Genomic DNA, 26728 nt, shown 5'->3' on the forward strand with positions numbered 1-26728 from the left:
TATCGAAGAGTCCTTGGCAGGCCTCAAACCAATGCCATTATCCACATAGTGCTTTCTCTTATACAGGATCTCCAGGTCGTCCATCGTACTGACGAGGAACATACTGACAAAAAGAAATCTTACTTCATCAACATTTATTCAATTTTGTGGATTTACAATTTTTTTAAGAGCATGGGATTTTTTTTTTTTTTTTTAATGCAACACATCTTTAATATGAATTAAAATTGGAGACTATTTCCAAGAGTTTTGTAGCTTAAGTGCTTAACTTGTCTGTACTTCCTAGTGTTTCCAACAAAGACATTCAGGATTTAAATCCCCACACCCTTAAAAATTTGGAGAAAATTAGAAGATTTAAATGGAAGGGAATCCTTTAGGCTAGTATGGACATAATTTCAATGGTATTAACCATGTTCTTGTTTTTAGGTCCCTCACCATTTGTGATTTCCAATTAGCCTAGTTTCCAATTAATTAACCATGTTCTTGTTTTTAGGTTCCTCACCATTTGTGATTTCCATTTGTGATCTGCTTTGGATAAATACAGATTTATATTAAGGTAAGAAAGCGGAACAAGGCGAGAGCAAGTCATCGCTGAATTATCCATTACAAGACACCACAAAACAATTACAAAACACCCCAAAACAAAAACGAGGGAGGGAAAAACAGCAAACTAGGACTTAGGTCCTTCCCAAACTGGCCAGAGCATCAACGGTATTTGCCTCCCTAAAAGCATGCTGAACTCAATTATTGGGGATGCTAATTGATATCTAGAGAGACAAAGAGAACAACAAGCCCAGTAATTACCATACCATTGATTGAACCATGGTCCATATGACTACTGGAAAGAAAGCAGCATATGCATATCCCAGTTCAACACCATCTCTTCTTTGACTTTGTTGAGTGGGTATGAAAATGGAAGCAACAACAGAAGGAGGAGGAGGAGGAGGCAATACGCTATTAGAAATATACCAAAATGTGAAGAAGGTACAATTGAGGACCAGAGATGCTCTCGAATACTCCACCATTGTCGTTGCTTTGACTCACCAAAACTATCGTTTTCGATCAAAACAGATTATTGTTCTAATAAACTACTTAGAAATAGGTTTAATGTTTCTTTAGCTACTATCTAATTTACAATAATTTCCAAATCTCATTGTGCTTGACCAAATATGTTGTTTCTCTATCAAAATTGGCCTTTCCTAATGTGAGTACTTGAATTCATACTAAAACAACTTAAACCAACTAAATCCTCTTTTTTGTTTTTTTTTTCTTTTCTTATCAAAAAGGAGAGAGAGAGAGAGAGAGATAATTATTCTCATACTCAAATTTGCTAATATTTTAATTTGACATATATTAAGTATATGCATAATTGACCTTTACAACATTGTATGTTCTAATTATCTTTTCATCTTTGCACTTCCAGCATTGGATTTAAATTTTTCTTGAGCCTTTACTGTAATGACCCCGCCCCAACTGTGTAGATATTGTCCGCTTTGGGGGAGAACAAAACTGTGAGGGGTATGGGCCCTAGATAATTTCTACACAGTTGGAGCGGGGTTGTTACAGACCTAAAAGGGCTCTTCTAATCAATGGAATCTCACATCGCCTAGGGAAGCACATGGGGTCGTGCTTATAAGGAATGACTTCCCTTAAATGTCTAAAGAATTTTTCCCTCACTATTATGTGTTTTGGGGAAGAACAAAACCATGAGGGATATGGGCCCCACATGCAAGGAGACATAGGAGCAGGGTGGATTGTAGTGACCCGTAGATTTCACCTATTGTTGTGCAGTGACCAACCTAGACTAATCTGTTGAGGATCCATTAGTTGTTGTTGTTGTTTCACCATTGTAGGTAATGTTGATGCAATTGAATGATCTTTTATCTTGATTAGAAGCAATGCAATTCTTTCTTCTTCTTTTATTATTATGTAGAAAAGTGGAACAAGTAACAAAAGAGGTTGAATCTTAAAACAAAGTTTGGATAAGTATTTCTTAAGGAATCAGAAAAGGGTGATGGAAGCCAAAGAGAGGGCAGAATTGCTTGGAAGAGCTGTATGTAATTCATTCTTTTGGTTAGGAAATAATACCGAATTCATATGGGGCAACCCAAACTTAATTGATATAATAAATGGAAATAGACTGGATGAATATATTTTGTATTTTCTGGTTTTATGAGATAAGAAAAAAAAACACTCAATAATTTAAAGCATAGATAAGCTCACCACCTAAATAGACCCAAAAGGATACAGATAGCACCGCCCAAAGGAATTTAGCAAAGGATACATAACTGTTTTGGTTCACCACTCTATGGGATACAAATTAACACCACCCAAGAGATACACTCGCCACCTAAAGGTATTCACCCAAGAGATAAGAGATGATTTAGAAGAAATCCATCTTCTGAAAGACACAAGATTTTTTAAAATTTTGAAAATACACTTTAAATTTTATTTGATTTAGCCAAAGGCTTAAATAGAGCTTAGAACAACCTACCAAGCATAGGAAAACGAAAAATAATAATAAATACATTCACTTAACTTGAATAAAATCATATATGACTCTTAGGAATTTTAGAAACACAATAAAATACTTGTTTCCCTAGGAGAAATAAAGACTAATTTATCCTAGGAGACACTAAATAAAGACTATTTGACTTTTTTTTTGAATAAAAGATATAGAGACTATTTGACTTAATTAATAATAATAATAACGTTTTAAAAATAATGGACTGTTATTCTGATCTTCAAGGAAAGTTTTTGGGTCTAATTGACATCAAATTGGGCTTGTTGGATCCTGGGACACTCTAGTGTTATACTTCCCTGCTTGAAAAGGACTTGCCCCCAAGTCCACTTGATCTTCTTGAGCTTCATAGCAAGGAGAAAGATCAGAAACATTGAAGGTTGCTAAAACACCATAATCTCCAAGCAGCTTAATCTTTTAAGCATTCTCATCAATTCGTTGCAACACCTTAAAAGGTCCGTCTGCTCTAGGTTTCAACTTAGAAGATCTTTTGGAGGGAAATATTTATTTCCTAAGATGAATCCTAACCAAGTCACCTTCCTTGAAAGTTGCTGGTTTTCAATGCTTATTTGCTTGCTTCAATACTTCTCATTTTGCTTTCCAAATTTATGTTGAACTTGTTCATGCAATTTCTTTATTTCCTTCACCCTTTCGTCAGCATCACCAATGAAATTCTTGGTAATAGAAAGTGGTGTCAATTCAAGTGGTCCAATAGAATAAAAGCCATAAACTACTTCAAAAGGACTATGACCAGTGGTTTGGCTAGTGGGTCGATTATAAGCAAACTCGGCTTGGGCCAAAAGAAGATCCCACTATTTAATGTTCTTCTCCACAAAGCTTCTTAAGAGATTTCCCAAACTTCGATTCACAACTTCAGTTTGCCCTTCTGTTTGTGGATGGTAAGAAAAGTTGAATTGTAGTGTAGTTCCAAACTTCCTCCAAAGAGTACACCAAAAATGACTTACAAACTTCAAATCACGATTAAAAGTGATAGTTTTTAAATCACCATGAAGGTTGACTATTTCTCTGAAATACAAATCAGCAATAGAAGATACATCTGCAGTTTTGTTAAAAGGAAGAAAATGAGTCATCTTTGAAAATCGATCAACCACCAACATGATAGAACTACAATCCTTGTTTCTTTGAATCTGAGGCAAACCCAAAACAAAATCTAAGCTGACATCTTCCCATGGAGCCTTGGGAACTGGTAATGGTGTGTACAAGCCGGTGTTCTGACTGTGAATCTTAGCAATTTGGTAGGTTCTGCAACTTCTCACAAGATACATAACATTATGAGTCAACTTGAGCCAATAGAAATTTTTTCGCACAAGAGTTAGAGTTTTGTCTCTTCCAAAGTGTCTAGCAAGACTTCCTCCATGAGCTTCTTGAATAATTGCTCTTCGTAAAGAACATTGAGGAATGCACAGTTTGTTGTCTTTGAATAGAAAACGTTCTTGCTTCAAGAAATGATTAACAATACCTTTAGAACAATTTTTCTACACATCACCAAAGTCTGAATCGTTGTAATATAGCTCCTTGAGAACTTCAAAACCTAAGACCTACACCTCCATAGTGTTTAGCAAAGAATGTCTTCTACTCAAAACATCTACCAATTGATTCAACTTTCCAAGCTTGTGTTTGATAGAAAAAGTCTAGGATTGAAAAATCTCAACCCATCTAGCATGCCGACTATTAAGTTTCTACTGACTACTCAAATACTTAGAAGCTTCATGGTCAGAATGAAATAGAAACTCATTTGGAAGGAAATAATGACTCCAATGATCCAAGGCACGAATAATGGTATAGATAAGTAGAATACTTTTTTTGATTTCATTTAATTTCTCACTAAGGAAAGCAATAGGCTTACGCTCTTGGTTGAGCACAACACCAATTCCCACACTTGAACCAACACAATCAACTTTGAACAATTTGTTGAAATTTGGAAGTACCAGAATCGAAGCTTCTGCCACTTTCTTCTTAAGCAGCTCAAAACTCTTTGGGGCTTCTTCATTCCACTAAAACTTTCCTCCTTTCAAACATTTAGTAACATGGGCAATGAGGCTGCTGAAGTTTTTGATAAAACGCTGATAAAAGGAAGCAAGCCCATGAAAACTTCTAACATCATAGTGAGACTTTGGCATGGGCCAACTAAGTTTAGCCTCAATTTTGCTTAAATTCATCTTGATTCCATCACTTGAAACAACATAGCCTAAGAACACAAGACTGTCAGTTAAGAAATAACATTTCTTCAAATTCACATAAAACTTCTACTATAAAGAGTTCGAAACACCTCATGAAGATGCTCCATATGCTCCTGGTGAGACTTGTTGTAAACTAAGATGTCATCAAAATACATAACAACAAAGTGACCAATGAATGGCTTAAAGACATAATTCATTAAGCGCATAAAAGTATTACAAGCATTAGAGAGTCCGAAAGGCATTACTATCCACTCATATTGCTCTTCTCTAGTTTTGAAAAATGTTTTCTATTCATCACCTGGCCTCATTCGAATTTGATGATAACATTGCGTAGATCAATCTTTGAGAAAACCATAGCTCCATAAAATGGTTTACTGCTCTACTCTCAATACACATACACCATGAACCATCCTTTTTGGGAACAAGGAGGGCTAGAACAACACAAGGACTCATATTCTCTCTTACAAGGCCTTTTGCTATCAACTCTTCAACCTGCCACTGCAACTCTTTATGCTCTTTTGGATTCATTATATTAGCTAGATTATTGGGCAAAACAGAACCAGACACAAGATCAATGCAGTGTTGCATATCTCTTATAGGTGGAAGACCGAAAGGAATTTCATTAGGAATGACATCACCAAATTCCTCAAGAATGGGTACCAACAAAGGAGGAATATCCGCCGGATCCTTCTTTTCTCTAACCACAATAGCAAACCCCTCACCATATTCTATCAATGCTCTTTCCACCTCAGTTCTAGTCAATAAGATGCTTCCTTCCCCAAGTGAAGGCTTGGGAACACGGATCATTCTTAATGGAGCCAAAGTTATTTTAACTAGTCTTCCTATCATACTACCATGGTCTCACAAGTAATAAATGACATGCATCCATGGGTACTACATCACAAATTACTACATCATTATAATTCTTACTAATAAAAAACTGAATTAAGCACCTCTTATTCACTTTCACCTCATTGCCTTTGTGAAGCCACTAGAATTTGTGTGGCTGATGATGATTTTCAGTTTCTAGCTTCAACTTTTCCACCATGGTTGTTGGAACAACATTCTCACAACTTCCTTCATCAATGATAACGTCACAAACTTTTTCATGAGAAATACATCTGGTATGGAATATATTGTTCCGAAGCCATTCATCTTCTGTATAGGCTACCTTGAGACTTCTTTGAAGAACAAGTGTCTTTCCTTGGTCAACAAAGACCACCTCCTCATTGTAAATAGCAAGTTTGTGAACAACCAGTGTTGATTCATCTTCATCTTCTATCTCCACATCTCCCACCACTAGAGAAACTATCTTGCGATTTGGACAATCAGAAGCAATATGTCCCCAAAGCCTTTGAAACATCTACGGCCTATACCAGCGGTGTTAGGATGATTAGAATCTGATGCAGACTCATTTTTTGGAGGTTACTTGACAGCGGCTATCTGAGTTTCTTCTCAATAGAATCTCGATAGCTTCTTCGATCCATTAAGCAACTTTCTATTTGGCCGATAAATTCTCGACAGATTCTCAATCTATCGAGGTTTCTGGGCTTCTTCTCGACAGATACTTCGATCTATCGAGATCCTTTTGCTATTGATTCCTATCTCTTCTTTCTCTATTCTCTCATGCATTTCATGCATTTAGACCTAAGTTTCATTCTTTTTAAGGAAAATTTTTGGTTTTTTATTTTTGTCTTGCTAAAATTTTTGGGATGGGTGTTATTTATTTGATCTTATATGCTCATGCATTGCATTCTATGGTCATTATAACATTGCCATGCATTGTTCTATCTTTTCTTTCTTTCCTGAACCTCTTCCTGCAATGTTTCTGTTTTCTTTTTCTTATAAGTCTATGGTTCCTTGCTCTCCTCGTTCTCTCTATGTTTGTTTTTTTGTCTGTCTCCAATCAAGCCCTTTGCATTTTTATGCCCTTTGACAATCGTGTCAAAAAGGGGGCGAAATTTGAGAATTGAATGTCATTCCTCAGGGGGAGTAATAGACTTAGGGGGAGAATTTCATATTAAAGGGAAGAAAGTTTTTTATGTAACTTACTCAGGGGGAGAGTTAGTTTGATACACATTGGTATTGATATATTTTTGTATTGTGTATCTTTTGGTTTTGTAACCATTTACATGCATCATGTGTTGTTTCTATATTTGATGATGATGTATGTGTTTCACTCTTTATCTCACATGTGTTGTTTCTTTTCTCTCTTTATACACATGTTTCTTGTTTATTTAACTTGTCATTATTTTCCACATAGTATCTTGATGTGTTTTGTTTAGTGTCTTTTAGGAAAGACAAGTTAAAGCCAAGTCAAGATTTCGAACCTTCTTCTTGCAACAACTTCCAAGGTTCAGATCTTTTAGACTAGGTTTATTTTTGTAATTTTGAGTAAAATGTATTTTAGGACATTCAATGTACTCTTGTGGCTTTGTCACAGATTGCCAAAAGGGGAGACTGTTAAGGACATATTTCTATGTAATTGGCATATCCTTTGACAAAAAGCATTTTACTTGTATTTAGGTAAATCTAAGTAGGTTCAAAATGATCATTACAAGTGGTTACATTGAAGACATGAAGATTACTCAAGAACTGCTCAAAAAAAGTACAATCTGCAGGTCTCAATACCTCCTTGACAAAAGCTCAATTTGTTGAGATTCACTAAAGTTCGACACATGTCTCGATCTATCAATCTTACGAGATTCAGACTATAGCCAGCAACCTTTTTTTTCTAAAATGCTATCTGTTTATGAGTTTGTATAATCATTATAAGACTAGGAAAACCCAAAGTTTGTGGGTTTTGTATAATTCTTATTGGACTAGGAAAGCCCAAGGTTTGTGTAAACCTATTTGGAATAGGAGAGCTCATTAAGCTCCTATTTAATGGAGGTGGAAAAAAAAAAAACCTAACCCTAGTGAGCTTCATAAAATTTTCTTTTTTAAACCCTAGCCTCCTCCTACAGAAGAAAGAGTTCTTGCTATGTTTCTTGTACGCCTTTGGGTTCTGTAACCAAGCAAAATCTCTTGCATCAATATTGAAGATCTTATTAGTGTTTCTATGTGAAGCTGCTGCAAATCAACTACAACAATCAAAGGGTTTTGTTGAGTTAGTCACGTACTTGGATCCGTGCATCAATTGGTTAGTCACGTACTAGAAGTCGTGCATTGAAAAGAGAGATTGTCACTACATTGCAAGTGCAATTGGGTATTGGGGTAAAGGTTCAACTGTAGGTTGGTATTAGGAACTAGGATTCATTTACCTGTAACCGCCTATTTTGATAATAGTAGATTCTCGGGAGTGATGACCTTAAATTCACCCGGTAGAGTTTTGCCTCGGTGATTTTTCCCATTCGTAAATAAATCACCTATGTCAAATTTATTTTCCGCTGCATTTAACTTAGTTGGTGATTTGTTTGTGCTACCACGCTTATTACATGTAATTGAATCTAATTAATTCACTTGGTTAATTAATTGATTAATTTTACCAAAGGGATCAATACTTTCTTGGTTTATCAAATATAATTATGTGTTCACTTATTTGTGGTCTGATGGTAATTGATCCGGTAGATTCAGCTGCAGCAGCCTTTTTGTTTGGTCGTGGTGGTTGTTTTGAATTTTATTTTTTTCTTAAGTAAACAGATTTAAATTCTTCACGTAAGTTATTTTTACATTCATCAAAGGTTTTGAAGGCAGTCCTTCTGATGCCACCCACCCCCTCTTTCTCTCCTCTATTCAAAACATAAGATTTCAGAGTTGGCATGCTTTATGATTGTGCCTGTAGACTGTCATAATGTTCCTCTGATAATCTTTGTATAAACATTTAGACAAAAGTTATAGTAGGTATTGGTCCCACTGGGTTTTTTTCTTGGATAAAGCCATAAATGATTAGAGATTTTAATTAGTAATTTGGCATCTTTGGATATGCTGCATGAGAAATTTGGGTTTCTGTGTATCAAAAAGGAAAAGAAAAAAAAAATGGATTTCTCAATTATTTTGCTTACTTTTTAAGTAGTATGTTCTTTTATCCTTTTGGACCAAGTTAAAATACCTAAAAGTTAACCGAGGTCTAAATTGTTGGGATAGCTTATCTCCTCAACAAATAGGATTTGTGATTATTTGACATGAATGTAGCTCCTGATGCTAATAAGTACTTCTTGTAATATACTTTTTCCTTTGTTCAGATTGCACATCGGAAAGCACTGGATGTTCTTTACACAGTGGGGCTTTCAAATTCTGTATTGAGGCTGATTTAGAGGCGGCACCGTGTTAATAATTGGATTAAATATGCAGGCTTGATTTTGACACTTGTTATTGTGTTCATTATTTGGAGATGGACACTTTGATCTTCTCTAAGGCTTGGTGGCACTTGTTGTCATCACTTTTTTGGAATGGAAGATATTAATCTTTTCCTTAATGCGGTGTTATATTGCGAAGGAATCAAAGGATTGAGGTTGTACAAAGGCCAATTTTGACAATACAATTTTCTAAAATTGATTTACATACAGAGGCTGCTACCATTTGAAACTTTCTACACGTCAATGGTTGAATTCCTAAATGTATTGCAGCTCCATTTTTGGTTAATTTTTGTGTACTTCGTAAATCCTTTGTTGATATACAAGTATACAATTGTATATTGTTGTCTTGCTGAAGATGCATCGTAGGTCTCCACTCTCCATAATTGATGTCTTTGTACTGGAGGCGTACGTACATACTACATACCAGTAAATAGCAGCATCCATCTACTTCCTCGAACAATTTTGAGAACATCAAACCTTGACATTGCATTGGTGGGAATAGTTTGTACCATAGTACCAAGCCAATACTTCGATTTTCCGGCAACTTAATAGCATCCATCCTAGAGATTCTGAGAGAGACCATCAAATTAAACTCGAATAGCCTGTGCAAAGCCAATACTTTGTTTTTCAGCCACATACTAGCTTTTCTCAAACTTATGTTTGAGAAAACGAGAATTATTGTGTAACGTTCAAATTGAATGGTAATTGTAGTTGTTACTTGAGGGAGCCAGGCCTCTCAATCATAATTTGTTGTCGAATGCTTCTCTTTTTTAACTTATTTCAAATTTCACATCCATTAACGTCCGTTGAATTTGATATATAGAAAATACTTCTTACAAATTTTTAACAATCCAAAGTACACATTACTCTTTATTCAGTAAGTACTCCAAAAACATGACTACTTGTCACTTATCATAACATCCTCCCAGTTTTCCATTTGTACCAAATGGATTCCTTCTCCCATTTTCCATATTTTCTAAAATCCCTCTAACCAAACGGACCCTAACCAATCTAACGGCAAAGCAAAGATTATTCCCACAGCTATTTATGGAGAGGCAAGTTGAGTGTTGGGGGCTTATAACATTTGCATGCTAGGGTTAAAATGCACTTCAAATGTAACCTTCTGGTTTTTTTTTTTTTTTTTTTTTTTTGCGGGAGTGGGGGGTTGGGGGGGGGGGAAGGAGATAATAACCTTCAGTTTTAAATATTTAGAAATTTTTTATTTAGCCTCTAATTTAGGAGGTGAGAATATGCAAATCATTTTTTTTTTTTTTCAATTCTTTATTACTTGCTCCTTTTATAGGTTTGAAGTTGTGCTCAGTGGAGGCCCTGAGGAACCTGGGAAAATCTATTTCACAGCCCATTGTCGTAGCCCTTGTGCTTCTGAGTTAGAAGGGACTACTACTATGAACCTGAGGGCGGATACTATTTAACTGGACCCTTGGGCCTTCCTTGTTGCATGTAGGATTAACAAGGCCCAACCAATACAAAATTTGCACTACCTATAGGACTTACAAAAATAATAAACTGGAACAATAACCACCTTTGATTATTAGATGATGTACCAGTATCTTTGATCCTCAATCTCACAAATTTTATATTAATTTTCTAGGAATCTCTTATCTCTTCTAATGAATGAAATCTGTACAGAGATATCTTTTTGTCAGAAGTTCCAATGATATTGATAGCCGTGGCCGTTCTGTTAAACACATAACAATAGGGCTACTCGAGCGAGTTATCAATAGTGCAATGGACCAGTTGTTTATTCACTCCATATGCATTGAAATTTAGGTACAGAAAAACTTTTTAAACGCCATTAGTATAACTTTCAATTTCTCATTCCCTTGGCCTAATATGGCTGTCGTAGCATTTCATGGTCCCAAAACACAACCATTCTAGGCAATGCATTAAGTTTCTTGTAGATGTAAGGACCAAAGTGACTAGGAAGGATTAATATGGACTTCCATGCATCATAGACTTGTCTATTTTATTTGTCTCCTTCATGACTCTTTGCTATATCTTATTCATCAATTGCACGTGAAAGCAGTAGGAAGTTGTTTAAGGAGTACAACATCACATAACATAAATTTTCCATAGTCTAAGCTGTAAATCAATCAAAGCATTTGATATGGAGAATTGGATATGCCCATGGCATTCTTAAGATCTTGAATCTTTTTTTCCCAGAGAGAAATAAAAACAGTTTTTACATTTGCAAAATGGAATATTATCAATGACCCAAACAGGCAAAGGCCAAGTACCACGGCCTAGGCTATAATTCTTGGCTAGCCCAACCCTCAATCATGTGCCATGTGCATCATACTCTGATAAGTGATAATAGAAGCTGGCATGCAAGTGCAAGACATTGCAATTATAGAGCAAAAGTATGGGACTGATTTTGACATTTATATATGAACTAGAAGAGTCGATGATGGCCTCTGAAAAAAACAACCAAAGGATATGATTTCTGAAAGTCCATTCCTCAACCTAAACATCCACAAGTTCTTTGGTTTGCTTATGGCTTGGGTCATGAAGGATGACCATCCAATTTCATTCTTGTTTTCTAATCATTATCCTGGTTTTTTAAGAACCTCCTTAGAAACTATATCTTGAGTTTGAGTAAAAGAGAGGTGGGGGAGAAATATTTCACATCGGTATAACTAATAAAGATATTTTTTTAACAATTTTTTACTTAAAACTTGTTATTAATCAAATATGATTAACACATGGTACTAATTTAACTTAAAATTTACTACAATTACTATTGGGGATATTACGCAAAGTAATAATGGAAGAATAAGGTTAACACAAAAGACAAACAGAAAATAGATAACTTGAAAGCACTATATCGTTTTCCTTAAACAATATTTGCCCCCCACACTATTTTCTGTAAAGGGTTATCACAAATTTGTGTCCATAATACAACCAAGATGTTAGGTTCTACAGATAGCAATTCTGAAAAATGATCACAGGATTTCTTGTGTTTCTCTCTAACTTACTATTTAGTTATTTTTTCAAGTGAACATAAGCCTTTATTTATACTCATAGGGTTATATTTCATTAAAAGGCATGTACGGAGAGTTAAAATGTTTCATAAAACCATTCACAAGACTTGAAACCTCTTCAACCGTTCTAAACAATCACTAGAAAATTTTGCAGAAAATCATGTTTCACGATTTTCGATCAATCGAAATTTCGACAGATCGAGTGCTCTTTTCGAATAGGAATCGAACAGCGATCGAGACATCCTGAAACTCCAAGATTACTTTCTTACTATTTTGATCGATCGAGCCCAAGTTTTGACTAATCGAAAATTCTGTATTTCGAATTTTCCCTTAAAAAATTCCAGAACTTGAATTTTCACTTTATGAAACAATATTCTCCAAACTCAAACATCATTATTACAACTTATCCTTGTATAAACCTATATATACAACAATTACTACCTAATATTCTCCTAGAATAGAGAATTTTAATTAAGTGAAATTATTTAGTGTATGCAGTTTACTACTCTCCTCTTACACAAAAATAGACTCCACATGTTGGTCCTAAATATGAGATCTATCTTTATGTGCACAGAGGCATAGTACACTTTTCTCCTCTTAAACAAAAATAAACTCCATATGTTTATGAATACTTTAGACTCAGACTAGGAAAAATGTTTGTTTATGTTCAAACTCATCCTTATGGTAGTCATCAAAATCATCCATGTGCGCATGCCTTTCTTGCCTTCTAGCATTAGGGCCTCTTTGGGGACACTCCTCACGCAAAGTAGCAATAACAGTGTCTTGACTATCCATCCGATCCCGAATCTCATTAAACACCACGTTCATGCGTTCAAATTGTTGTTGTATAGCTTGCAAAATGATGGACAACTCCTCCCCTCCTTCCCTATTTGATGTTTCGCCCCTAGAAGACATAATTTTGAAACTACAGAGAATTGTTAGAAATAATTCCTCACAACACTTCCTCACGTGTTTGCACTCAAATTATGTCACTCCAATCGTGTTTCACTCTTAAATTGGTTTTTTCCCGATATTAGTCTCACACTCTCTTGCCTTTTTCCACTCGTAGCTTCCCCTTTTCAATTCTGCATTAAACTAATAAACTTGATCAAGAAATTCAACTTGTAGTGCAAAATAAATACCAACGGCAAGAAAATATGACAGAAACACTAAATCAAGGGAAGAGGACAAAAGAAAACAATATTCAAGTTTGAGAACTGAAACTACAAACAATTTTTTTTTTTCTGTTTTCTATTTCTTTTTTGATGTCTTTTTTTTCACGTCTTTTTTTCACGTTTTTTTTTTTCTCCGAGCTGGGTGCACGATTTTAACCTAGTGCACGTCAAAAAAAAAAAGAACGATGAATAAAGAACACAAAAGGAACAAGATAGGATGATAACAGGAAACAAAAGATAAAGGGATAGAAAACTGATTTTAGAACCTGTGCTCTGATACCAAATGATGCGAACCTCAATCGACACGCTTTGAGACCTAACAAACATATTGGAATATTTGCCCAGGAAAGTTAAAATTCAGATTTTTGATAGAACCCTGACCCAACGTTTATAAGTGAAATGCAAACCAAAAGTATAAGTAACAGACCTTAACCCAGTGATTATAAATGAATCATGAACCGAAGGTATAAAGTTTGAACGCCACAAGGAAGAATCCTTGATAAGTTCACAGTTCCTAAAGAACCAAAAGAAGAGCAAAGCCTCACCTTGTCTGGTTTTATTCAATAATCCTCTATTACAATGAGTGCATGCTATTTATAAGACATGTCTGAAAAATAGAAAATATAAAAAACGTACTAAATTATAAAACCCTAAATAAAAGTTGATTTGGTTTGAAATTAGCAGATCCAAAATAGGAAAATAGCTAAAAAACGTTCTAAATAATAAAAGCCCTAAATTCGGTAGATTTGGTCTGAAATAGTAGTTCCAGAATAGGAAAAAAATCTCTATTAACTAATATAGAGCTGGAAAGTCAATCAGCCATTAATCCACGCCATAAATTACTCCCAATTAAGCCAGATCAGCCCTCAATAGCTTGAATTAAATTTATTACGCCTTCATCTTTCTTTGGGCCAAGCTTGAAATGTCCTGCGTTAGAACCAGCCCAAATCTCTTGAATTAGCCCATTAAGTGCTTCTTTGATCTTCTTGAATCTTGCTCTTGTAATAGGCCCAATTGGAACATGAAACGGATCCTTGAATGCTTGTTGATTCTCATCACTCCTCTTACACAAAAATAGACTCCACATGTTGGTCCTAAATATGAGATCTATCTTTATGTGCACGGAGGCATAGTACACTTTTCTCCTCTTAAACAAAAATAAACTCCATATGTTTATGAATACTTTAGACTCAGACTAGGAAAAATGTTTGTTTATGTTTGTTTATATAGAAAAATGAATCAAGCTAACCTTAGGCTCAATTACTAAACAAATGGAGTTGAAACATAATAATGTGCTCGTGAACAATATTGTAAGTATGATGCACGAGTTAAGAATATATTACATGTTTATATGTATGCATGTATTAAAGTATATCGATATATATATATATATATATACTTGATATAGGATTCTGTAAATTTGTAAATAAGTTCATAAAATATCAAATTATTATTTATAATTTATTGATACTATGGAAGTCCATTTTGTAGTAAAACTTCTAACAATACAATGTTGGTGAACTTATTTTGTATAAGTTCATAAACAAAATAATCTAGTTTAGTAATGAATTCGAGCTCAACTCATGTTTGAAATCAAATTAAATGAACAATCTTTAACTTTTAATACTCAGTTTAGCCTAGCTCGTTTATAATTCTAAACATACCCATCATTTGACGCTCAAAAGAAATAAAGGGGGAAAAATGTTATACACACAAAAAATTTCACAACTTACTAAGGTGGCATACAATGATTAGTGCAATGTTATTTTCTTATTGAACTATTACTAATATCATTTTTATTATATATCAATCATAATCTATAACTTTAGTACATAAAAATATATTAAATATGTTGTGTCATTAAACTTATCGAGGGAGAACACTATAGATAATACTTAGGAGTAGTACCTTAGGTAAAGTATTTTAGGTTTCCCAATATATATATATATAAACACTTGGTCAAGAGCGAAACTAGAAAAAAAATTTGGGAGGGGGGGGGGGAGGGGCATGGGGCCCAACCCTATTTTTATAGGCTATATCTTAAAAAATGTTCAAGGTTATAGGTAATATAAAGAATTTGATATTTTAAAAAAAAAAAAAAAAAAAAATAGGGGGTCTTGGCTGTAGTTACGCCATTGCACTTAGTTGTATTGAATTTAATTATTCATGGAAAAGAAAACATTATTTATATTGTATTAATCATTACAACTATGTGCTTAAATTTAATTGATAGAAATGATTTGTATTTTATAATTAGTCATCAAAACTATGTGTTTAAATTTAGTTGATAAACTTAATATATTGCACCGTAGTGCACCTAGTTTTACCTAAAAACTATAAGATAGTTTGGTGCTCTTGTCACGTGTGACGTATATGATGCAGCTACATGTTACAATCCCATGCATATCTGGCAGTGCTAAAGCAAAATTAATACCCTTGCTTTAATTTGACCTTTCCCATTTGTCTGGTTCTTCTTTAACATCTTTATTCTATCTTGATAGTCCTATAATAAGAGTCTTCCAATTTTTCTTTTTCTTTTTCTCGTCTACAAAAGGAATACACAGGGAGTAGAGCAAAGAATTTATCTTTCTGAATTGGTAATTATTTAAAGAGAAAACTTTAGCAAAGGCTGATTTCAGTGGGGGTGGGCTCGAAAAAAAAAATCCAAAGAAGGCTCTGACCACTCTGGACTCTGGATACAAAACTTTGCTATAAAGCTTTCATTATACCACTTTCTATACATTACTAATTCCAATTATTGCAAGACCATTGTACCTATTTTTATACCTTAATTTGCATCAGTTTTAGCTTTAATCAGGTTGGCAAATGTGAGATATAGGGGATAAATTCCACTATATATGGTGGCAGGTCAGCAATGCCAAAAATCAAAGCCATTTACTTTTTCCTAGGCACATAAAAAAAAAATCAAAATCAAAATTAAAATCAAACTCAAAATGGCACATGAAATTAAGAGTTGACTTTATGAAACAGAAACACCCTTTCTTTCAAGGAGCTTGCATGAAACCCATTGCATGTGGTCAGAAATGTTTGGATTCTTTCACAGGCATAGTATGAATGCATGGAATTGTCAATGGCTCTGAATTCTTAGTTGACTCTTTGTGCCGGTGGCTTTGTCAAAACCCCCGTGAGTACTGAGTAGACTGAAAATACAAAGGCTCGGTTAGCTCTTTTCACATTGGTAAATTGTCTGCCTTTCATCAAGTTCTAAATAAAATGTCAATTTTATGCATCATATCATTTGGATGACCTTTTACATTCAGTAATGGGTTCAATTAACAATTCCGACATGATGGGGTTGAGTTGACCTAATTTTTTAACCGATGTGGTTGAGACATTTAAAAAATGAACTAGCTAAATTGGATAATCAATAATGGATAGTCTTTGTTTTGTTAAAATCTAATGCTATCTAACTTTCAATTGAAGAAAACGTGGAAGTATTTGGACCACATTTGTATACACAGCTCAATGGTTAGGTTAACATATATAGTAATTTATTACTCCAAAGCATTAATTTTCTGGATCAATTGATCATAATCTTCTAGTTCACCAATCAAATTCTTATTCTTACTCAATTTTTAACATTTTTTTAAAAGTTTTTTCTTTATACAATTGTATCACGAATCATGCAGTTGGGAGAGCTAGACAATTTACATGTTTTTTAATTAATCAATTTCATCCTAGTAGTAAGTTTTAAAATATTGAAATTAAGCATCTATTATTTTGGATTGACTTCTTTGTTGTACTCCTAAATTTTTCTTATGGTGATGGATAAACACTAACCGTGATTCTTCAGAATGAGTGTGTCTATCAAAATTCTGGTTCAAACTCAAATCTTGCCTAGGTGCTCAGACATGGTAAAACAGACGGGTCGGGTCGAGTTGGGTCGTGAGTTAAACGAGTTTTTGGTCAAAATGAATTTGGGTCAATTGGGTTGCAAGTCAGGTCGACCCGTATTTTCACATGATTTTTTCAATAAAAAAAAAAAAAAAAAAAAAAAACAACTTGTATTTGCCATTTAAAAAGTCATGTAACAAATTACTTGATATAAAATGCATTATTTTGAATTTACCACTTATATTAAGAATAAACTAAATTAAATTTATTAATACTTATTCAATAATTTTAAAATTATACAAATCCCAACATTGCTAACTAAAACAAAATAACACAAAGATTAGTAAAACAAATACACAAGTTTTATTTCTACACAATATCAACATCCCAAAATATAAAAACAAAATTACAAATGACTTATTAGATAACTCATTTGACAAATAATAAAAACATATAAGAAATTTTCAGTCTTGAAAATCAATTTTATAATCTACTATCAATTGTGATTAGCATTTTATTTCAATTTGAGAATATACATTAAAATTTGATTTTTTTACTTATTTATACATGGTCTCTTTTATGAATATCATATCATTGTTAAACAACACACACTCTAGGAAATATCATAATTTATTTTGAAAAACCGTTTATTTTGGACATAAATTGTTAAAAAATAGGTCTAAGCAGTCATAATTTATGTTAATTTGATACTTCGGCTTCACTATTTTCACACTTATGAATGTTTCTCATACATATCTACAATTATAAATCTATATTTTTTACTATTGGCATGTACTTTGCTATTTGATATCTAAAAATCTTTACTCATTACAAAATACTCAACCATTTATTTTTCAATTCATTTGCATGTAGTAATGTAAATGTCTCAATTTTTTCCTTAAAGCTCACAACAAACAATTAAATCAATATTCTCTTAATTTTATTTTTTTTTTTACCAAAAAATGGTTTGGGTCATGGGTCGGGTCGCAGGTCGAGTCAAGTTGACCCGCAAAAAAACATAGGTCAGGTTACGAGTCACTCTATTTTTGCTTCGGGTCAAAAAAATCAAGTTCGGATTGAGTATTTTTCGGGGTTGGATCAAAAAATTCTGACTCGCTTTACTATGTCTAAGGTGTTAAAAGTTTTTATTCCCAATACTTTTTTGCCATGTGCAATCTTATTTCAAAAACAAGGATAAGGTTTTGGCAAATAAGATCTCATTTAAAACAAAGATTTATTATAAGATAACCCACTCTAAATTTTTTATCCTTTTGTAGAGAACAATTAGTTTTTAAGAATGAAAAACTCCCTGCGAAATTTGGGGTTAATAATTAGAAACTTTTGAGCAAAGGACCACCCAAATTAAGCTGGACTTGTTGGCCATTTTGAGCTAATAAGCACAGCACTTAACAAAGCTGCACGTCCTTGCACATGGGTCACCATTCCCACGTGAAATTTAATCACCAGACACGTGCACCCCTCAGAGCTTCCCTGAGCTTTTTGCAGAGAGGTTTTATACAAAGTTTCAAACTTTGTGAAGAAGTCACATTGGATGAAGTTAAAAGTAACATATATGATTGGTTAAAACCAAGCCATTAAGGCACTGTTATTGTTATTATTTTGCTTAAATATGCCTTCAAAAAAAAAAAAAAAAAGAGAGAGATAGATTTTATATATATATATATATATATATATAAGCAAAGTGCAAAGCAAAGATATAAGAACCTTATCTATGTGTGTGTGTAATCTTTAGGTCTTCACGTCACATATTGCCCCTTGAATACAAACATGTCTTAGAAAATGGGAGTGTTTCCCATTAACTAAAATTATATAATCAAATACTAATTGATTAATAATTAAATTTAACAATCAATTTCCCATTTAACAATACTAAGTGTCTATTTGGCTCCAGCTTAAAAAGTTAGCTTATTTTTGCTACTGTTTATGTGTGTCACTGTACTATTTCAGCTAACTTTTATCTTTATCTACAGTATTTTTAGCAAAAAATTTTTAATTTTAGCAAAATAAACAAATTTTAAACCGATACTAAGATTGGCAAAGAGAGATCCTTTATGATGATGGTGATTCCACCATTAAATACGGATCTCGTTGTAACTATTGGCCACCCTGGCGACTTGAAGGGTATCCTATGATTTCTCTTTACAAAATTTTAAATGATGGGTGGTAGATCAGAATTATTGATGAGGAATATGAATACAACAATAACTAACCCAATTTATTACAATTTTCATTATTAGGTGGGAATGTCTGATCAATTTCGAACCAAGCCAGTCCTTTACTAATATTGTAACTTTAATAAATTTAAAAGACTGAATCAGAAATAAATAGCTTTCATTTCAATCATGCTAATCGGTAGATAGAGCAATCATAATTGAACATCACCTAGCATAAGATACTCTAAAAAAAATGAAAAGTTTTGTTGAGTATTTTTCTTTTTAGTTTAATACATTTTTGTTATATAAACATTTTTGTTAGTCAATAATTTGATAGTTACAATATGGGAGAGGAGTTTTAAATCCTAAACGGCTCTATTGAAAATATCAAAATATGTCAAGTAATTAGAACCTTGTTTAACAAATGAATTTTATTAGAATTTTTTTAAATAAAATAACTCTTTTTAAAAAAATTAACTCATTTCCATATGCTTAATTAATATCTGGAAAATAAACCAAAACCATGTTCTATTAATTGAATCACTTGGACCACTGCTCCCCCTTGGTGCGGTGGTCACTTTACAAGTATAAATGCTTGTGGAGTGTGGGGTGTGGGATATGGGGGGACAAGGGCCAAGGTTCAAGTCTCCAGGAGAGAGTTTCACATACATATACACTTAGATTAGTTTAAAATAGAAATTCTATCTTGTATCCAAAAAAAAAAAAAAAATTTGAATCACTTGGAAATTTTCATTAATATTTAATGCAATTCAAAGTAATTATATAAACAAAACCTTCATTCACAAAAATAAACATCAAACAGAAAATATTAGAATTTACACAAAAAATTAAGTGAACAAAACAATTGATTTGAAGAAAAAAGTCACTTAGGAAAAAAAATCAATGTTGGTTAGTGCTCATTCGTGGTGACATGTTAGGTATACAAATATTTTGGAAAACATTATATTCTTAATTAGATTTGTTATCCATACCACATAATGTTTTCATTTACTTGTGTTTTCAATTGTACCGAACACTAGAAAATTTTTCACCAAAACAAATTTGTAGTTTAATTGACATTTTTTGATATTTTCAATAGAAACATCTAGTGTCTATTTAGAAATTTTGAAAAGATACAGTGAAGTATTTTTGAAATTGTTATACATGTTTGATAACAAAATTAATAAACAGCTTTTTTTATATATAAGAAATGACAAAAAGAAGACATAACAAAAGTGAGTAGTATTCTTATATTTGAAATAATAATAATAATAACAATAGAGAATGTAGAGGGAAGTTAGGGTTTTGTAGTTCACAGAGCAGAAGAGAGGACAGCAAAAGAGAAAACAAATTAAAAAAAAAACTTCAAGAAAAAGTTCAATTAAGGTTTTTAGAACATACCGCAGAGCGAGTAGACTAGAAGAAAGCAGAGCAAAAAAACAAGAAAATCTTCAAACAAATGAAGATGTAAATCGCAAGTGCTACTAATATAGTAGATCAGAAAGTAAAAAAAAAAAAAAAAAAAAAAGTGCGAAAACAATATTTACCAAATTTTTTACAAACAAGCTTTGGAGAGGTTTTTTTTTTTTTTTTTTTTTCTCCACATGGCAAGGTTTTACTAGACCCGTACCACGCCTCGATTTTTAATTCAATTAGGTATATAAACAATTTGGAAACCATTATATTGTTAATTAGATTTTTTATCCATTCCACATAATTTTTTCATTTACTCGTGTTTTCCAATATTGTACCGAATACTAGAAAATGCCAGAAAACTTTTCACTAAAAATTAATTGGATGAGCAAACAGTAATACGATTCACTCCTACTTTATTTCCTGTTCTACTTTTTGTCCGCCACAACTGGGTATATATATATATATACTTCGCTTTATTTGAAGTCAATTGGAACTATTTACACCGCAAATACATATATGCTGCAAGATTACGAAAAGGAAAAATAAATAAATAAAACAAAAACTTGTTAGTTCGGTTGCATAAATAAGTTGTCTGCTCAGTACATGCAAACAAACAATTGGCAATAATAAGAAGGAATGCAACGAAGGGAGGTAGATCCAACAGAATGCAGAAAAAAACAGCACCAATGAATATGTTTCTATGGAGCAATGCCTAAGAATGAGATAGTCACTTTACAGGTAAGCAGTTGGATCAGATAAACAGGTTTAATGCCCCATTGTAAGAATTGTCATTTCAAATCTGAAAGTGGTAGACACACCACATGTTTTGTGCATAAGAAAAATGGGTATATGATTTGTTTTTCTCCATACTATTCTTGAAATTGCTGATCTATTTTCATGCATAAACCAAGCATAGACTTCATTAGACATCTACCCAAGAAAAGTGATAAACCTATATCCCCCACCATTCAGATGAAAACATAAATAAAAAAGAGTCAAGGGTGAGGAAAATGTTTCAAATTTAATGAAATGTAAAGCTAGAAACTCAAATAACATATAAATGAGACATATCTAAGAAGTTCTTGGAAGTTGGAATTGTTAAAATATTGTTCACAAAGCTCCATCAACGTGGACCCTCAAGCCTCTAGGCCATGCCAGAGCTTCATGTCATTGATGATTTCCACCTAGAAAATGGGTTGCCTAGCTAATTCAAAATTAGGGTCCCAGTTTTTACAACCTGGAATACTTAGCTGTACAGGGAGTTTCGGCAAATGTTTCTGGAAGAAACCAACCCCCTGTAAACCATGGCTTGTCAATGGGTCCATTGGTCCCGACCCTATGGGAACAAGAACAAAATAAACATAAGCTACACAAATAGGACCTGTGTCCTATAAAGAGTATATCATTTTCATTATTCAATAATGGGGGCTACACTAGAATTTGAGGTGGGTAAGGACTAAGGGCCAAAGAAATACAGAGTGGGTTAACAAGGAATGGTTGCTTTCAAACATTTATAATTTCACTGAGAAAAAGCAATACATGTTTACGTTTCGTTATATATGTAGTAAACATTGCACTCATTGTGTCAAATCTCTTCATGGGGGTACAATAAACTTCTCTATATCAAGCCCTCCGGAGAATTTTTTTTTTTTTTGGGGGGGGCGGGGGGGAGGGGGGGGGAACAAATTCGGCATATGTCGCCTTTTTGAAGTATGTGACAAACATGAGTTTGTTGCTTAATAAAGTTTCTCCATGAAATAATGTAATTGCTGCAAGATGAGGTTGCAGCAATAGAATGATATCTTGTGTAATGTCCTGAGAAATATAATGTGATAATTAATGAAATTAAATTGATCAAATGTCAACTACCCTAACGGGAATTAGATTTGTAAGTGAGTTGAACTTAAGCCTGTATTAAAAATTCAAAATTGTTCATTTAATTTTATTTCAAATATGAGTCAATCTCGAGCTCAAATCCAAATGTGATTACATGTATGTTCAGCCTTGACTTATATTCTTATCAAATAAGTTATTTACGAACTACTTAATTAACTTTATTACTTTCTCATATGTAGTGAACACAACAACTACAATTTTTTATTTCCTCACAAAGCTAATAAGTAATATTCAAATTATAATTGAAATTATATTACTTGATTTAATTAGATTGAGTGGTTTTTGTTTATAAACTCATAAAAATTAGATCCACCAACCTTGTTTTGTTAAAAATTACATACAATTTTACTACAAAATAGACCATTTATATTATCAATAAATTACAAATAATTATTTGATATCTTATAAAATTATATACAAAACTACATAATCTAATCTCAAGATCACTATATAAGTATAGCTTAAACATCAATAAACATATAATAGTATAATACTTTAATTGAGCCTTACACTCAAAAGTTTGTTCACTAACAGATTATTATATTTAATTAATTTCAAATTGTTTAATAGTTGAATCTAAACTTAGGCTTCAACCTAACTCATTTAACAGCAAACAACTTAGTTCATTTAGGTCCTAATAAAATAGATAAAATATCAGTAGTTGATTATTAATCAATAATGTTTGAGAGAAAATTGTTGAAGACAATGATGCAAACTTCCAAAGCAAAGGATTTGTTTTTCAGTTTTTTTTTTCTTCTTTTTTGTGTTCCTATAATTGTATATGAAAAGCAACAAATGTTAATTTAATAAAGAAAAATAATTAAGAAATTAATGAACACTCTTTTATTAAATTTTCAAACTATTTATTTCAGGGAATGCCTTTCTTTTCCCCATGTTCAAAATTTTGTTTGTTTAAAACTTGGCCATGCATCATATGCAACCCTTAAATCATTGATCCTATAATAGTACACTGTACATTTGGCAGTAGTCATACATTAAATAATGGCTTAGGGCCGTTTAGTTAAAAATTTCTAGTATCGTTGTTTAATTATTGTGGAAATATGTGTGGGTTAAAAGTATTGTGAAAAATTGGAAATACATGTTTTAGTGCTTAAACACTGAAAACTAGGAATGACAATGAGTCTGGTTCAGGGCAGGTTTCTTTATGCCTGAACCCGACCCGTGGGCCTGCCTTTGTTACCCGAACTCACCTCGTTTATTAAATGGGTTTTTTTTTTTAACCCCCAAACCCACCCTGTCGGGCCCCCACAGGCCCCACCTAGCCATGCCAAATTTGGGCTCAATCTGTGGCCTAATCCATCCAGTCATGTCTGGAAAAAAAAAAAATCACCATCCATTGAAATTAAGACTACCATATATTCCAAATCAGAATTTGTGTTTCAAAATTTGATTTATGAAATTAAAAGCAACCAAAAAAAAAAAAAAACGAACCCAACAAATCCCAAAAATCCAAACAGACACCACAATCTAACAAACCAATCCATACCAAAAATTCAACAAATCCCAAAAATTTTGCAAACCCATAAAGAAAATTAGTAAATTTGAAAATCCCCCCAAAAAACACAAAAAAAAAAAAAAATCCAACAAATTTGGCTCACAAAAACACAACAACAACAAAAAAATCAAACCCAATCGATTGTGGGTCTATAATGGGTGAGGGGTGGTTTACCGTGGTTGTGGAGATTTTTGTGATTAATGAGAGTTTCAACTTGTCGACAAGGATTTGGGATGATTCGTTGGTAAAGAATTTTTTTTTCTTGGATCTTGGTTGTGGCTGTGATGGTTTGGGTGAATTGTGTGGTGCTTGATCACTTGAGGGAGGGCTTGACCGCTTTGAGGGAGGGCTTGAGACTTGAGAGTGAGAGTGGGTACTGAGTAAGGGTGAGGCATGAGGGTTGGCTGCTAAAGAGAGTGAGAGTTAGGGTTAAGTATAAGGGTATATATATAGTTAGGTTTTTTTGTAATTTTAGCTAAACTAAGCGGGTCAGGGTTGGCTCTGGGTACGGGCGAGTATTGCAAAAAACCGAACTCGACCTAGACCGCTTTGGGTTTTATTTTAAAAACCCAGATCCAACCCTACTGTTTATTGGATTGGGTAAAATTCGACTCATTATGGTTGGATTGGGTCGGATACTAGCGGGTCAAGTAACAATTGTCATTTCTACTGAAAATTTTTGTTAAAAAGCATCAACCAAACAACTCCTTATTAATTCTCTAATACCAAAAAACTGCATTGTCCAAAAAGGCAAAAAACTGTTGTTGATCTGGACAGCAGAGTAGTCCTTGTAATATGTGGGACCCAACATACAGAAATGACACGTGGAGATAGGCTAGATGAAGGAGGTGACGTGGCAAGAGTGTTTGGGTATGCATGAGATTGTAGGAACTGTTCCTTTTTATTATATTATAAATTGAAAAAATGTAGGGTTTTTGTGTGGGGCAGTGGAAAGGGAAGTTAGAGAGCCTTTAAGACAAACCCATCTGGCCATCTATCCATATTCATGTGCATTCATTAATCAATGTGGGTGAAATAAAAAGCAAAGCAAACCCCAAAAGGAAAAAGCATGATTCTTGTGGATTACGAGAGATCAGTCCATCTCTCCCCCCATATAAATATGCTTACTCCATTTTACTAATTCATCCTTCTTCATTTCTTTATTCACTTTGGTATCCTCTTTAACAACCTTATCGTCCTAATCATAATGATTGTTTTCTATTATCAAATTCAAGACATCAAATGATTTTAGGTGAAGCGGAAATTAAATTCTACATTTCTTATTTAAAAATAAAAAATTTTATAAGTTAAGCTAATTAAAACTCACATTTAAAGATAAATATTTGGTACACTGAATAATTATACATAATACAATAACATATCTATTAAAACAATATACATTGATTTAGGAGTAGTAGAAACTAATTTAGATCATCTAAGATTAAAAAAGAAATATATATATATATATATATATATTTATTGCATTTCTTATTAGAATGGGTTAAGACTCTTAAAAATAATTTCTAAAATTATATTTTATTCATTTTGAAATGAGTGAACTTTGATTTTAGAAACTCAACAATAGAGCTACCCTAAAAGCTCTAAAGTATCCCTTCTAATCCTGTTGAAACAAAAATCCATGGTTTACCTCATACATCACAGTTCCAAGCATCTTTGGTTCCATTATTGCCCTTTACCAAAGATTTGTCCAGAGGACTGCAAGTTGCATAAGATTGGCCCTATTTTGCATTGTTCCACACTTCAATTATAGTTTACTGAATACTATTCCTCAACGACAATATTTATGTTAGTTTTCACCCAATTGTAATTAATCGTGTACAACCTCATGGAAACACAAGTTCAATTACATAATTGCAGTGTCTGAACATCCAACAATATTTATCTCAGTTTTCACCTGGACAAAGATCAATTACAACATGATATGAATGTATAATCACACTAGAAAACGGATTTGAAAGAAAATACAGTATCAATCATGATCAGTTATGAAAACAGATATAAAGTACACCTTATTTAATCAGACACCTAACTTTATTAAAAAGAATACCAAGAAATTAATTTAAATTCTACAATAAGAATATAGCAATAAACCTAGCTAAGATCATAAAGTAAATCTTAATAATAATGATGATACATGATCTATCATATTAACTATACTCACTGTGGTCAATGCCCGATGGTAATCAATGATCACTAAATTTATCTGCAAACTTTTTGGTCCATTAGGTTAATGACATTAATGAGTGAAGGTAATAAATTGACCAAACCTTTAAAAAGAATCTCAAATCTCAATCAATCAATCAAGGGGGTAAAGCTGTATTTTCAACTTTACCTGAAATAAATAACCGGAAATTTTTCCTTCAGCTTTCAAGTTTCAACACAACTCTCTTCCTTTCTATTACTTACTTTTCGGGCAATTTGCTGGCGTCTTTTCTTCTCCCTCTCTCTCTCTCTCTCCCCTTCCGGTAGTTGAACCCCAAGGACCCGTGATGCCTAACCTCCTATTTCCGGTCATAATCATGAAACTCACCTGATGCACCCGGTCACTTATCCGACCCCTGTGTTTTTCCACTCATTTTTTAATTCAATAATGTTAGGACAAAACTTATTTCACACTTTTGTTTTTTTAATTAGTATTGATTAAACCTGTTTTGAT

At 33.1% G+C, this 26728-nt stretch overlaps 1 pseudogene; it reads left to right on the forward strand.

Annotated features, from left to right (window-relative positions):
• The first annotated feature begins 909 nt into the window (after positions 1-909).
• Positions 910-9065, forward strand: LOC142612159 (membrin-11-like; annotated as a pseudogene).
• Positions 9066-26728: the final 17663 nt, after the last annotated feature.

Source organism: Castanea sativa, chromosome 10 (assembly GCF_040712315.1).
Source record: "Castanea sativa cultivar Marrone di Chiusa Pesio chromosome 10, ASM4071231v1".
Lineage (NCBI taxonomy): Eukaryota > Viridiplantae > Streptophyta > Magnoliopsida > Fagales > Fagaceae > Castanea > Castanea sativa.